This window comes from Lycorma delicatula, chromosome 7, assembly GCF_047948215.1.
Source record: "Lycorma delicatula isolate Av1 chromosome 7, ASM4794821v1, whole genome shotgun sequence".
Classification (NCBI taxonomy): Eukaryota; Metazoa; Arthropoda; class Insecta; order Hemiptera; family Fulgoridae; genus Lycorma; species Lycorma delicatula.
The window spans coordinates 40,621,313-40,636,052 of record NC_134461.1 but is presented as its reverse complement, the minus strand read 5'-3'; the positions used below and the strand labels follow the sequence as shown (position 1 = coordinate 40,636,052).

At 31.3% G+C, this 14,740-nt stretch overlaps 1 long non-coding RNA gene across 1 annotated transcript in view; it reads left to right on the top strand.

Annotated features, from left to right (window-relative positions):
- LOC142327407 (uncharacterized) overlaps positions 1 to 14,740 on the top strand; it is a 402,205-nt gene that overhangs the window by 271,419 nt on the left and 116,046 nt on the right. The window contains exon 3 of the long non-coding RNA XR_012756980.1: positions 6,383 to 6,404. This is a non-coding gene — a long non-coding RNA (uncharacterized LOC142327407). The remainder of the gene's footprint in view (positions 1 to 6,382; positions 6,405 to 14,740) is intronic.

The window sequence follows — 14,740 nt, the reverse complement described above, 5'->3', positions numbered from 1 at the left end:
ACAGACCAGGAGGAGCAGCGCATCCCTCTCTTCCGACAACAAACGACCGAGTGACCGAAGAATGAGAATAATAAGAGGAAGAAGTCTTAAGGAGTCTTGAATCCGGTGAAATGAAGTTCAAGTCGAGAATCGTGACCCGTGAGACGGTCACGCCGCAGGCCGGTCGGTTGCTCCTTGTTTGACGATGGATTATGACTGTTGCATATCATCCTTGTAGGGGACGTGACACGGGCCCAGGTGCAAACCGAGTAGAGAAAGAGAAAAAAGTTTCCGTTGCGCGTAAGCGAGTTACATTGATCCTTAAACAACCAGAACAATACCGTCGTCGTCCGACTCGACTTTAACATTCATAAATCAAAACAAAAATGTTTTGTTATACGGTACAAACGTAGGCTATGTACATAAAAAAAAATTAGAGAAAGAAATCTTTTGTCGCGTTGTCGGAACGAAGGTTGCAAAATGTAAATAAGATGAAACAAGTGTACTGATATTTTTGGATGGAATTAAAACAACTAGTTTACACCTTCTATTTTACAAAAGATTCGCCACTTCTTTTATCATCCGGAAGTTTTATTCTTGCCGACGAAATGTTTTCATTCGTTCGTTCATATTTTATACGCTCGTTTTTTACTAGATTGTATGAGCAGAGATAATTAATTTTATTTTCAATTAACGAATCTCTTAATTCATATAAAGATAATGCATACAGACTATATTGATATCAACACCTTTTATACTATCTTATTCGGTTTCTTTTGTCTATTTTTTTAAACATCCTTCGTTTTATTGTTCGTTCAAAATTCTGAAAAGAATTAGAATGTTTCTTTAATAGAAGGAATTTCGCTTTTCTTGTACTCCTTTGTAGAAAATTTTGTACGTCCTTTTTAGATTAAAATTTAATTAAAATGAAAAAAATATATAATAAAATGAAAATTAAAAATAAATTTCATTAAAATGACTTTTTTCAGTATTGCATTTCAACTGGAGTGAGTAAAATAGTTTTGAAGAAACGGTATGCCTCCTTTTTCACTCCATTAGGAGTAAATAAAATACACCTTTCTACCTGTTTTTTTAAGTCAAATTTTACCGAGGAAGTTTTGGGAATAATATTATAATACAAAGTTCTATTCGGGAAAAGAGAAAAGTTTTTAATGAGCCTTAATGTAATGTGGTTTTTCCATATTTGTACATATATGGAAATAAGATGGATACAGAGTGATTCACGAAGAATGTAGAAAAACTGTCAGTTATGTTCTACTAGTGAAAATAAAGATAAAAGTTTATATAAACAGAAGTTAGCGGTGTCGGCTGGAGAAAGATTTCCTCTTGATTTCTGCGCCTTCAGTAAATTTAAGCCATACTGTGATTTTTGGGAACCAAATTATAAAGGGATAAATTTAGTGGTTTAATCTGACCTGAAAATTTTTAAAAAGGTTTAAAAACTGTATTTTTATTAGCAGTTTCGAGAAATCTGTGATAAAAAACAAAAGATTGGGGGTCGAAAAACACACTTTTTAATGTTTGGCGTAAAATAAATTCTTAAACGGCTAATAATCATAAAAGTTTTAAAAAAAAACTTGTACAGAATTTGATTCTGAATAAAACGGTACGAAGAACGTCCACGGAAAATAAATACAAACGAAAGAATTTCGAAGTTTATTAAAAATAAAACTTACCAAATTCGATTTTAACTGGGTAGCATTATTTTTTATATGTTGATATTTCGGCTGTTAAATAATTATCATCGATTTATTACATTAAATTCTTTAAGGGCATTCGTAATTGGTACGGATTAAAAAAAATCGTTTTTTTTTCATTTCTTCTCGGTTTATTTTTCAATATTTTCTGAGTCATTTGATATAAGATTCATAACTGTACGTTAACAAATAAATTCTGTACGATTTTTTGAAAAAAAATTGCATGACTGCGTTTTCTAAACAATGTCGCTCAAATTTTCCAGTATAACTGGCAAATTTACCTGTAGAAACTGTTATTACAAAAAACTCCTCCCCTTCACTATCTGTTTACGCTATAAAGTCATTATTTCAGAGTTTATCTAAAAGAACAGACATTGGGAGAGACGTTTTGTGCAAGTAAGAACAGCTTTTACTGGTAAATTTGAGCGTCGTTGTTTTCAAAAGGGCTGTGACGCAGTTTTAAAAACAAAATCGTAAAAAACTTATTTGTTAACGTACAGTTACGAATTGTATATCAAATGACTCAGAAAAAATTGATAAATAAACAGAGTAAGAATTCCAAAAAACGATTTTTTGACCCCCTTACCGGTTACGAGTGCCCTTATGTTATTATTAATAGGATTTTTTTCTTTTATATGTTATATTTTGAGGCAATATAGAATTTATTCATGAAAATAAACAGCTTAAGAGTCCATTCGGTTTTTTTTATAACGTAATGCAATTTTAATTATCTAGAAAATACTAATTAGAACAGTAAAATTGTTTATTAATATTTTGAGCTTCCCTTTGTGTCTGTTAATTATTTATTATAAAAGGGTGTCTATAGTGTGTTAATTTTTTGTTATCTCTCTTTTATTCTGATGAATATAAATTCTTGGTAAAGAATTATTTGTTATATATAAAAGAAAATGTTACTTTTTTGTATTTTTCATTAAAAGTAGAGTTTTTTAAAGGAAACATTTTTATCGGGTGCAGTCTATTCATTTTTTTCTATAAGGTGATGAAAAAGTATATAATAGAAGAATGAAATTGAATAATTGAGGTAATGGATCCGTTCTGGACGCATCCATTGTATTCACCGGAATGGGTGACTGTGTACTTGCTCTGTTGAAGGCTAAAAGAAAAGAAATTGCTCTTCGCAATTTTTATTTTGTTTACTAATAAAACTAAATTTAGCTTCTTCTTAGTTAACTGTCTCCGTACCATCTACTGTTCATCGGAATTGTCGTTTGGTCTCATCACCTTTCATTTTGTGGCGGTTTTTTATAATTTTCCTTCTTTTTTTCTAATCCGTTAAACACGTTAATGTAGATTGTATGTAACTTAGAAAGTCGTAAGATTATTTTTCTTCACAATTTTTACATTTTCTTCTATTCAATCTTCTTAAAGATATTCAGAGCATCACATCGCAGTGTTCTACTTATTTTTATTGAATTCCGTCACATAAATTGAATATTCCTTTCTTTTTTCTTTTATTAAGTTCTATTTCAGTCGTAGTAAGAAACACGTACTCTATTTTAGAGTACAATCGTTTGCCTCTATTTTATTTTAGTTTTATGTATTTCCGTTCATTATTTTTTGCATAGTTTGTGGTATATATATGCAACTTTAAAAAAAAAATGATGAAGATTTTTAGTCTTGTCTATTTGGTTTTATTTATTAGGACATAAAGCAATTTTTTTTTTTTGGAATTTTATACCTGAGTTTAGTTGATAGTTGTATTGCGAAGAGAATTTATCATATACAGAAAGAGGTTTTGTTTGCATTGAAGATCGGAATGAGTTCTCTACTTAAACAATATGAGGCGTTTTGCCTGTTTTTCAGTTTGGTTCAACTTTTTTTTAACATGAAAATCACTTTTAGAAAGATAGCAACCGTTTTTATTTTTTGGCCATTTTGTTGAGTTTATTAGAAGAAAAAATATGTTCAAAAAGTGATTCTTCTTATTTTTGACATTCTGAAAACTCTCAGTTTATAAAATAAAATTCTATATTGAGGGGGTCCACAGATTCATTAATGTTACCTTCTTTTTTTTTTAAATATTTTAACTGAAAATAATAAAATTTGATGTCGAAATTTGTATGATAAAGTTGTAAAAAAAAAACGTCGGAAACAATATACAACAATTATTTGCAATTAAAAAGTTTTTTGTTTACTTATATGGGAGTTTCCTGTGTGATTGAATAGTATAACGATATAAAAGTTTTAGGAATTTCTGGCTTAGCTTTATTTGGTTGCGTGTACCGTGTTTGTAAAGCATCAGTGTACGAGATGTGTGAGAAAAGTAATGAAACAGACTTTTTACTTACCAAAGTTTTTATTTTTTTCAAACAACATCCTTCAAAGTAGTTGCCTTCGGCAGCTGTACACCGGCGGAGTCGTTGTTCCCACTCCTGGTAGCAGCGCTGGAAGGCTTCAACTGGCCGGTCACAGTCTTTTGACTATTCTCCAGAGTTCCAAAATTACGTCCATTTAAGACATGTTTCAATTTCGGGAAAAGCAAAAAGTCAGAAGGACTCAAATTAGGTGATTAGGAGGGGTGGTTGAGGAACCGTAGGAATGCGTTTTGAGGTCAAAAATTCCCTGATGGAAGTGGCCGTGTGACACGGAGCATTGTCATGATGAAGTATCCACTTGTCTGCAATGTCTGGTCTCACGCGATTCACTCTTTTTCTGAGCCTTTCAAGGACACCTTTATAAAACATTTGGTCGACAGTTTGTCCTGGAGGAACAAATTCTTTATGCACGATACCCCAACTGTCAAAAAAGCAAATTGGCACGGTTTTGATCTTTGATTTGCTCATTCGACATTTTTTCGGTCGAGGAGATGACAGATTGTGCCACTCTTCGCTTTGCCGCTTTGTTTCAGGATCGTACTCAAATATCCAGGATTCATCACCTGTGATCACACGATTGAAGAATTCATGGTCATTGTCAATCCTCTTAAGAAGATCAACGCACACGTTTCTTCGATTGTCCTTGTGTGAGGTTTTTTGGCACCGATTTCGCACAAACCTTTCGCATGTCCAAATCGTGTGTCAAAATTTGATGTACGGTAAAAATGTTTAAATTTAACTGTTCACTCATCATCCTTATTCTTAAAGGACGGTCTGATCTCACAAGAACCCTAACATGCTCAACGTTTTCGTCAGATTTTGAAGTAGAAGGTCTCCGTGAGCGAGGTTGATTTTCAACGTGTTCTCGGCCTTCCAATGATGATTTTTGCCAGCGGAAAACTTGTGCTCTTGATAAGCAATGTTAACAGCCATAGGCCTGTTTCAACTTTTCAAAGGTCACACTCGCGGATTCCCCAAGTTTAACACAAAACTTGATTGCACAGCATTGCTCTAAATTCCGATGCTCCATTTTCGTTACACACAACGAAAACACAACTTCACTGATGGCGCTGTCAAAAAAAAATGTGTTGGCTGAACGGAGTTGAAACTCGTACTGAGCATGTGGAAGGGATGAACAAACCGGTCTAGAACAGACCGGTAGACACAGCGTTGCCAGATCGCTCGCAGTGTTACCAATCTCATTACATTTCTCACACACCTGGTATATGTAGTTTTGTATTAAGCATTGGTTAATCACACTTGAATGAGTTGTAATTTATAAGAAATAAACCATGAACTAGTAGCATAGAAATAAAACGTAATAGAGGTTTAATATGTAAAACGAAGTCAGACTGTGATGCCACGTATCTCGCCAGGAGAAAGTCTCAGAAATTGGGGTTTAATTAAGTCGCTTTAAACATTTTTGTAAAAAAATTTGGTTGGCTCTGATCTTTTAAATAATGTAATATTGGACCTTCTTCAATAAAAAAAAATAATAAAAAAAAAATTATTCAATTCATCCGACAATCATTTATTTACAGAAAAACTCTGCGCATTAAAATACTGCCCAGTTTTTTTTTTGTTTTTTTTTTTTACTTGTTTTACCGAATTCTATTTTTATAACATGTGAAAAATACTTAAGGAAATATCTGTTTCGAAGAAACATATTGTATTGCATGAGTGAAATACATATTGCAAATTGACTTGCGTGAAAATATATTATAAAAAATATGATAATGTTTTCTTTATTAATAAATGGAAAATAACCTGTGCATTTTAATTATTGACGTTTACATTAATTGATTAATTAAGAAAAGAATGAGCTTTAAAACGATTCATGAATACTAATTATTTGATTTCTTACTGATGAGTTAATTGGCATTCCAGTCACGATTTCATGTTTCATTTTATATACTACTTATTTTTTGCACGCAAAAAGGTAAAACCGTAACTACTGCGTCATTATTACAATTAGTGCCATCAGTAATATTGAATATAAATTACAATATAAAGTATATTGAATATAAATTAGATTAGATAACGATACTGGTTGTAAGGGAGTTGACGTGATTAACAAATTTTCTCCGAAAGTAGTGTATCCATTCTCATCCCTTCCGGGCATACTTAAGAAAGTGTTTCTTAAAGTTTCCCTTTGCCTTCTTCATCGAGCTGACTGCATCAAAATTCAAGTGGTCTTAACAGTTGATAAAATTTTAAAAGAAAAGTTTTTCGTGAAATTTCTCATGAAAATATGAAACTTCTATTAATTAGAAAATTATTGACATGTATAATATAATATGAATAATTAATTTTTCATTGTACTTAAAACACGTTTGTTTTTTGTTGCAGGTTAGCGTTATCTCTCATTTCTGTAAGTAAATGTATTAAACAGCCTGTTGTATTTTATTTTAATGTTTTGACGTAATATTTTTTTTTTTAATTTGCGTGTGTTCTTTGAACATGTATTGAATAAAATTTTAGTATTTGATCATTTAGTAAAGATAACTAAGAAATTCTCAATCTTCTAAAGGCTATTGAATGCGTTTTGGATACATGTAACTTGTGTTTTTTAATCGTTTAATCACAAGAGGATTTTAAAAGTATAGCATTCTGTCACATATTTATTTATATTTGTGACCACCTCTCACGATTCTGTTGTTTATTTCTTGGGTCCACTTTAGTTCTCTTCGGGGTGCACTTGTATATCCATGCCACCTTCGGTTTGGAGATGTAAGCTCCCTTGTACTGACAAAACCCAGACATTTTATAATCGTGTGTGTTTTGTTGTGATTAATGGCTTACATGGAACTCCCACATAATTTTAATATTGCAAAGAAAATGTAAAGGGCGTTAGCATTTTTTTTCAAATTAAATTTATTTTTTAAAAACTTTTGCGATGATAGATGGTCTTTGTGGTTTTTTACTCGTAAATCGTTTACAAGTATTTCAAATTTTTTTTTTTGTGAAAAAAACTTTATTTTTGGTGTGTGTGTGTGTGTTTTTATATATATTCGCTTACGAATATGTAAAAGGAAAGTTTTATCGCATCTGATTTAATTAAATGTATTTATTTTATAAGTATTAACATATTAAATATTAAATCAGTTATTTCGTAGAATAACGGAAACTGCTCCATTAAAATAAATAGTTTATTTCTTCAAATATTTATCTAAAATAATTGACTTAATTCCGTCAGTTGATATATAAACCTGTTCATTTTTTCTTTGAATGTTTTTTCCGCTGTTATTTAAGTAAATACCAACGTTTTATTAATTAAATTACACATATAACTAAACTAATACTCATTTTACTCGTCCTGTCAAATAAATCTCTCTTTCTTTTATAGTCTATCGTCAAGTAAAGGCTAGTTGTGGTATCTTACGGTGTAATATAATAGTATAGATCCGCCAGTAATTTAAAGAATATTAAGAATTATTTACGCAGTAAATTACAAAGGTGTAAGGAATGAATTAAAAAAAAAAGGTTAATCAGGAAGGAGAGCGTTCATGCAGTAAAAAAAATCTATTTAATATCAAACACTTATTTAAGAATTGAAAGAAATTTTTAAGGAATCTTAATTTTCTGAGAAAACAGAAAGTTTGAAATTTTAATTTATGAAAAGTTTTGATAAGTATTGTTAATGTCCATAATTAATTAGAAAAAAATAGAAAGATAATTAATTTAATTAACATCGCACCAATCAGGTAACCGATAAAAAATGAATAAAACAAAATATTATACCCAAGATATTAGATTACCATGAATTTCGTTGAATAAAATTCGTTTTATTTTGATAAAAGTTTCTTGTAAAATAAACGGACTATTAGTGTATTTTTAAAAGGATACGCTTTGTAAATTGTGTCAAATTATTGATATTTGTAGTAAGTTATTCGTTGTAGGTATTATTCTTGCAGGCCCTTTTTTTAATTAACGTAAAAGCTAGGAACGTAATAATTGATTTGCTATCGGTGTTTGTTAAATTAATTTAGGAAATGGCGAGTAATAAACACACAATTATTTGATAATTGTGCGAAGATGTTTTGGTTTACACCTGGTAGCAGGTGTTGTATCTATCCGTCATATGTTTATAGAAGGCCGACTACTTGATAATACATCGTGGTCGTACTTGAAATAACCATCACATATGGCTAGCCAGTAGATTTAAAATCAACAGACCGTACGCGACACGTATATGATGAAATAAAATCCCGTGACCGATGACTACTCGACTTTATGTTCGGTCAGTTAAAAATTAGTCGAAAAAATAGTTCTCGAACGGTTTGTTTTGCGAGGAAAAACTTTTGAGAACAGCTGGAGGACATGGTTGTGAGAGTGCATGTTATTTGTTTTGTCGGCTGTAGGACCCGATGTGATACCCTATAATCACGTCAAACCTTGCAACGATATGCAAACAGCTTATTATTACCGTCGTTATCGTATCGTTTAAACCGAGTGAAGTCTTTTAACACCGTATTACTTATTACACGAGCCGCTTCTAGTCGTTCTTTCGTCGGTTTTATACGTCGGTCGTTGGCTGTTGGTTATTTCGTTGCCGGTCGGTGCGCTCGTTGGTTCGTTCGTTTTTGTATCGGCAAATTGCTCAATTACCGACTGTGGGCATCCATCGCCCATCACCTGTCCACACATCACTTAAACACATAAAATTTACCGTGGGACGATGTTTAAGAATATTTGATGTAAAAAATTACTAGCGATGAACCTTTGTTTCGAGGTCATTTAAAAATAAAAGAAAAACGTTACGTAAATTTTAAGAGGCACAATTGCATCTTTTTATTGAAATTTTGAATTTTATTATAGTCTTTCTTATTTGACTATTATATTTTCGTGTAAAATAATATTTACTGGTTTCTACACGTCAATTTTTTTTTTAATGTTTTTTTTTTGTTCGTACTTCATACAACACAACGATTCACTAAGTTATACAACTCTTTTCATGAACTGAGAACCACGATCTTACTATTTAAACTAGGGAATTATTTTGCGTTACTGAAGGTGTTACAATTTATGGTGTGAATTCGAATGCTTCTGAGAAAGCATCATACATTTTTCAATTAACCTACGATCCCCGCTCCATTTATGTTTGGAATTGATGTAGAAAAAATGGTTTACATCAGTTCCAAACATAAATAGAATGGTTCGTCGGTTTTTACTCTGTTGTTGATGATGGCTTGAGCTCACTGAAAACGATCACCTGGGACTTCCAATGTTAAATAATGGTATAAGTAATAAATTGTTTTTAATCATTTAATTATCTTTTTTCCTATCGTGGTGACGCTCGGCCATTTCGGCAACCAAATGATAACAAACAGAAGTTTTTTCGACCGCGGTAGTAATGGTTCTAATAATCTTGTCTTAATGCTGGATAGTTTATTTACATCGATTTCAAATGTCAATGAGATAAATTATAATACGTCTGACTTGCCCGCATCTTTGGCTATTTATAGAATTTGAAAGATGGCAGCGGTCCATTCGCATTACTCGCCCTGCGCGTAAACATAGATCATCATGTTCGAATCCGGTTCGAGTCTTTGCTAGCATAATTGTAGCGTAATTTATAATTTGAATGATGTTCTTAGTTAGGAAGTATATAGTTATTTTCTAGCACTATCCTAACGGATGTATTTGTTGCCTGTTTGTTTTTCTTACAGACAAGAGCAGATTAATAATCTTTAATCAGTCTCTTTAAGTCTTCCTTATTTGGCAATCTAAATTCTTCTCCTATATATTGTGTCCTAATTTTGTTATGTTGTTAATTTTTTATTTTTGATTCGACTTCTTATGCGATGTGTTGATCATTCGCTAGCGTAATTTTTTCTACACCCATACGTGAAGTTATTGGATTATTTTCATTCAAACGTAATGATTATCTTTCTTTTATACAACTTGCTTACCCACCGGGTTGGTTTAGTGGTGAACGCGTCTTCCCAAATAAGCTGATTCGGAAGTTGAGAGTTCCAGCGTCCAAGTGTCTTAGTAAAATCAGTTATTTTTACATGGATTTGAATACTAGAACGTGGATACCGGTGTTCGTTGGTGGTTGGGTTTCAATTAACCACACATCTCAACGACGGTCGAACTGAGACTGTACAAGACTACACTTCATTTACACACATACATTTCATCCTCTGAAGTATTATCAGAACGGTAATTACCGGAGGCTAAACAGGAAAAAGAAAGAAAAAACAAAATATAACTTGCTTACTTTAATATTTAGTCCTTGTTCAAAGATTTTTCTGGAAATCTCTGCATTGTAATGTCAGTAGAGAGGTAGAATTCTCCGCCTGGTGTACGCTTTTTTGTATATATTTTTGTACTAGTTAGTCTTTGGAGTCTGTAAGCTACATTTTTTTTGAAGATATTCATAACTGCCCAGATGCGTGTAAATTGGAGAATTTGTACGCATCCGTTTCCACATTTGAGTATTTCAACAACCATTACCCTTCCCCACTGATTGTGCTTTCCATGATTTCCAAACTATAATTTTTTCGTAATGTAAGTACGATAATAAAATTTACCATCAGTCATGAGCTGTAAGAAATTTGAAAAATATTAAAATTTTGCGGTGTTGAAGTCAAAAAACTGTTATCGTATGTTGAATACAGCGCCTAATGATTATAGTTTAACTCGTTCATATGGTTGAATTAAATGTATAACGTTTAACCATTAAAGAAATAAGTGCTTATTGTGTTAACCGTTACATAAACTGTAAACAATAAAATTGTCGTTCGCCGATACATTAAATTTGTTAAGAAATGTTATTAAGTGGGAGGAGTTATCGTCAGTTGTCTTGCTAGACTGTGATTCTCCGTCCCACGTCTTCGGTGCTTGTTAGCTTATTTTTCTATTGTGTCATTAATAAGGCATATTATAGTTTAGTTTTTTATTGTTCGTTTGCCTTACGGTCCTTGTGATCAAATTACAGTTTATTTGAGTGAACGCTCATAAAAAAAAAATAAATTAAGTTTGATAAGAGTTAGCGACCTAAACGCTTGTTAAAGATTCTGGTACATGTAATTTCTTTAAGTTATATTTTACGACACGGAATGCCGACTCTGTATTTCTTAGATGTATTTGTAAAAAATAATAGCGGTTTGTTTGCTTTTTGACTTAAACTTATTTAAATGCCTTAGTCCGATCCATCCAGTCGTATTACGCAGTTATGACTTTGCGGCAAGTTGGTTGCGCGTGATCGAATTACTCATCATCATTCGCTGGGTTTGAATAAATTCTAATTTCCGGAGGGAAGGAAGTTTTATTGTAGAACATACAGAACGATTCAAGAAGAATTTAATTAACTTTTAGCGCATGTTTCACCGGCAAAAATAAAAGATGAAAGTTCATATGAACATAATCAGAAACTATTCGTTAACGAGTCTCATCTAGCGAAAGATTTCATCCTGATTTCTGCACCTTTGGTAAAATTAAGCTAGATTGTTCTTAATTCTAAGGACCCAAATTAAGAGGTAAATTTATTCGTTTTATAGGAAATCTGATCTGAAAAAAAAAATAGGTTCCAGAATTGCAATTTAGTAGCTTTCGAGAAATCTGGGGTAAAAGATAAAATATTGGGGTCGAAAAACACATTATTTTATGTTTGGTGTAAAATAACTTGTTAAATGGCTAATAAACACACAAAAAAAGTTTTAAACAAAACTTGTAGAGGATTTGATTCTGAGTAAAATGGTATGAATAAAATGTTCTGTGGCCTGGAATCCTTCAGGACTGTATTTTATTTAATTTTTCATTTTGATTCTGTTTTCCTGAAATATTTTATTATTTTGTTTTGTAATATTGAAAATTTTGTTTCGTTTAACTAGGAATTTGTTCAAATCTGCCACATTTTGGTATTATGTTTTGTTTTTAACAAGCTTCGAAATTCTTACATATGTATTTAGTTTCTGTGGATTTATTCATATTATTTTCCTCAGAATAAAATTCTCTATAAGGTTTATTTAAAAAACTTTATGTTGATTAGTCGTTTAACAATGTTATTTTATGTCTAACATAAAAACTATGTTACGACTCCATTATTTTGTATTTTATCCCAGATTTCTCGCAAGCTACTGAAAATAAGAGTTCTGGGACTTTTTTTAAAAATTTTTCAGGTCAGATTTCATACAAAACCACTAATTTTACACCTTAATTTAGGTCTCAAGAATTACTACCTGGCATAATTTTACCGGATGCACACAAATTGTGGCGAAATCTTTCGGCAGTTGAGACTCTCTATTGAAACGTTTCCGAAAATATGTTTATATGAACTTTCTTTATTATTTTTACCTGAAGAACATGCCTAGAAATTCAGTTAAATTTTTCGTAAAATACCCCTGTATTTCATGTCGATCCGTAATCTCCGATCCTATTAAAAGTACTACGATCTCCTGAGTATTGTGGGCAGTATGGGTTTCTGCTGCCTAGTTTGTACCTTACGTTTCCTTTGTAGAGATACTCGTTTCGTATTTCGAAGGTACTTTGTGGGAAAAATTATCCTTTCTTATTATTAATTTTTACCTTCTTCCCCGTTTTATGTTTTTTAGGTTAGTTCTACGTTCAGATACCGGTACCAACATAGCCAGTAAATAACGGTGTGTGATCTGAGGGGCTGCTGTACTCGTACACCGACCGATCCGGCAACATCGTTTATCTTCCTACGTCTGTACAAGGAGGCTAAACGTTTTAACTATCTACAGATTAAAATTAAATCTTCTAATCGTTCCCAAACCAATTCGGTTAAGAAAAGTCACGTTTGAATCCGCTTTTAATTAGTTGAAAAATTTATGAATGATTTATCAATAAAGTAACATTTTATTTATTGATATAATCACAAATTACGATATAATTTGCGTAGAAATATATATTGCGTTTAAGTCATTCGATATATGTAACATCACTTACTTAAGTTTAAGGAATATAGAAGAAATATGATCTGAAAAACTCATTGTCGGCTTTAGCAGTATTATCCTGCTGTATTATTATTATTTTATTCTAGGCTTTTTTTTTTAAGTTTATCATTTCGAAAAGGGTTAACTTAAAGCGTTTACAATTTGCAATTTGAGTTGATCCAAAGAATAGTGAGAAGAAATGTCGTTTCTTCAGAGGCCGCTCGATGCTTTGAGGAGAAGCAAATACATTTCTGAATTTGTCAATCGAGTTAACCCGATCGTAACCGAATGTCTACGAAAGATAACAAAGATAGATTATTTTGTCCCCTTTCCTTTCCTTGACAGTAAATCCAAGCATGTAAAAGGGAAGTGATTATCTTTGGTTGCTCCCTGATTTCTTTATTGCCGGACTTTAATTCGCATTCTTTATGGTATAGCAGTTAGCGAACTGCTAATCATAATTTTTTTTTACGCTAATACCCGTTATCAAATATTAGTTTATTATAAACATTATTTCTGGTTTAAACGGTCTACGTTTTGTATAAAACGACAATTTAAAAACAGTCGCCTGTTTTTACATTTTAAAATTTTTCGATGAAGTTTTTTTTTTTTATTATTTCAAAAAACTTAGAAATTTTTCCCAACGGTTACTTGGTATATATAATAAATTTTATACACCAAAAAATGTTTAATCTATTTCAGTTCGATATTAGTTATTAATTACTTTTCTTATTAATTCGCATTAAAAAAGTTCATTCTTTTGTTTGTATTAACTAAAATATAAATATTATTTTATTAGTTAGTCGGTTGAAGATTAATAATGTTCATTAGGCTTTTGACCGATGTGTTCGCCATTACGTCATTTAATTTAAAAATATGATTGTTTAATCAACATTTATTTATTTATTTCTCAAGAAATATCTGAATGAATGGAACGGATAGGTGTATCTTGTGTGTATTAACTCAGCATTTCATTGAATAACTATCCTCTAAATCTTGTTGTTTTTTTTTTATTTAATATACTTTAGCGTTGTTAAATTTAACTAAGTAATCGTTTCTTTAGTACTATTCCGTATATATATATATATATATATATATATATATATATATAATTAGAATGAGAATGATTAAATTTGTTTTAAACCTTTTTTCATTCGTTATAAAATATTATACCGCTCAATACAGTTCGTTGAAAGAAGCAGACATCATTTTAAAGTGCACTGTCAATATTGGATTCTCTACTTCCAGGCCTATAAAACAGCATCGGTTCATGTGACTTCTGTGGGTAGGTTCATTTCCTCTACAAGGATCTCTTGTCGTAGCCACTCCAACGCTAATTGTCCTGCAGCTGCCTGCTGTCTTGTCTCGAATCCACTTCACTTTACCGTATCTTCTTGACCGTTTCTTCTTTTTCATCGCCATCATCATCATCATCCTATAGGACATATAAAGTTGTTTGTTTTCTTAAAGGCAATTTAAAAATTATGTGACTATATAAACATTCACCTATTAGTAGGCCTGTGTTTTGTTTTATCATATTGGGTTTCGTTCTTTTTTTATTTTTTTAATAAACAAGTTTGTTTATTAAATTATGTTATTTGTTTGTTTTTATTAAATTTAAATTTTGTAACGTTCAAAACATAAATTTAAATATTTAATCTGTTTGGTCTTTAGCTTTATTTTGACTTCTTTCAATTATTATTTTAAAAGTTATTTTCCCGATTAACTAAATTTTATCTATTTATTTATTGTTAATAAATTTTTGACCCTTTTGATTTTGTAAAAAATTATTATTTACTGCTGC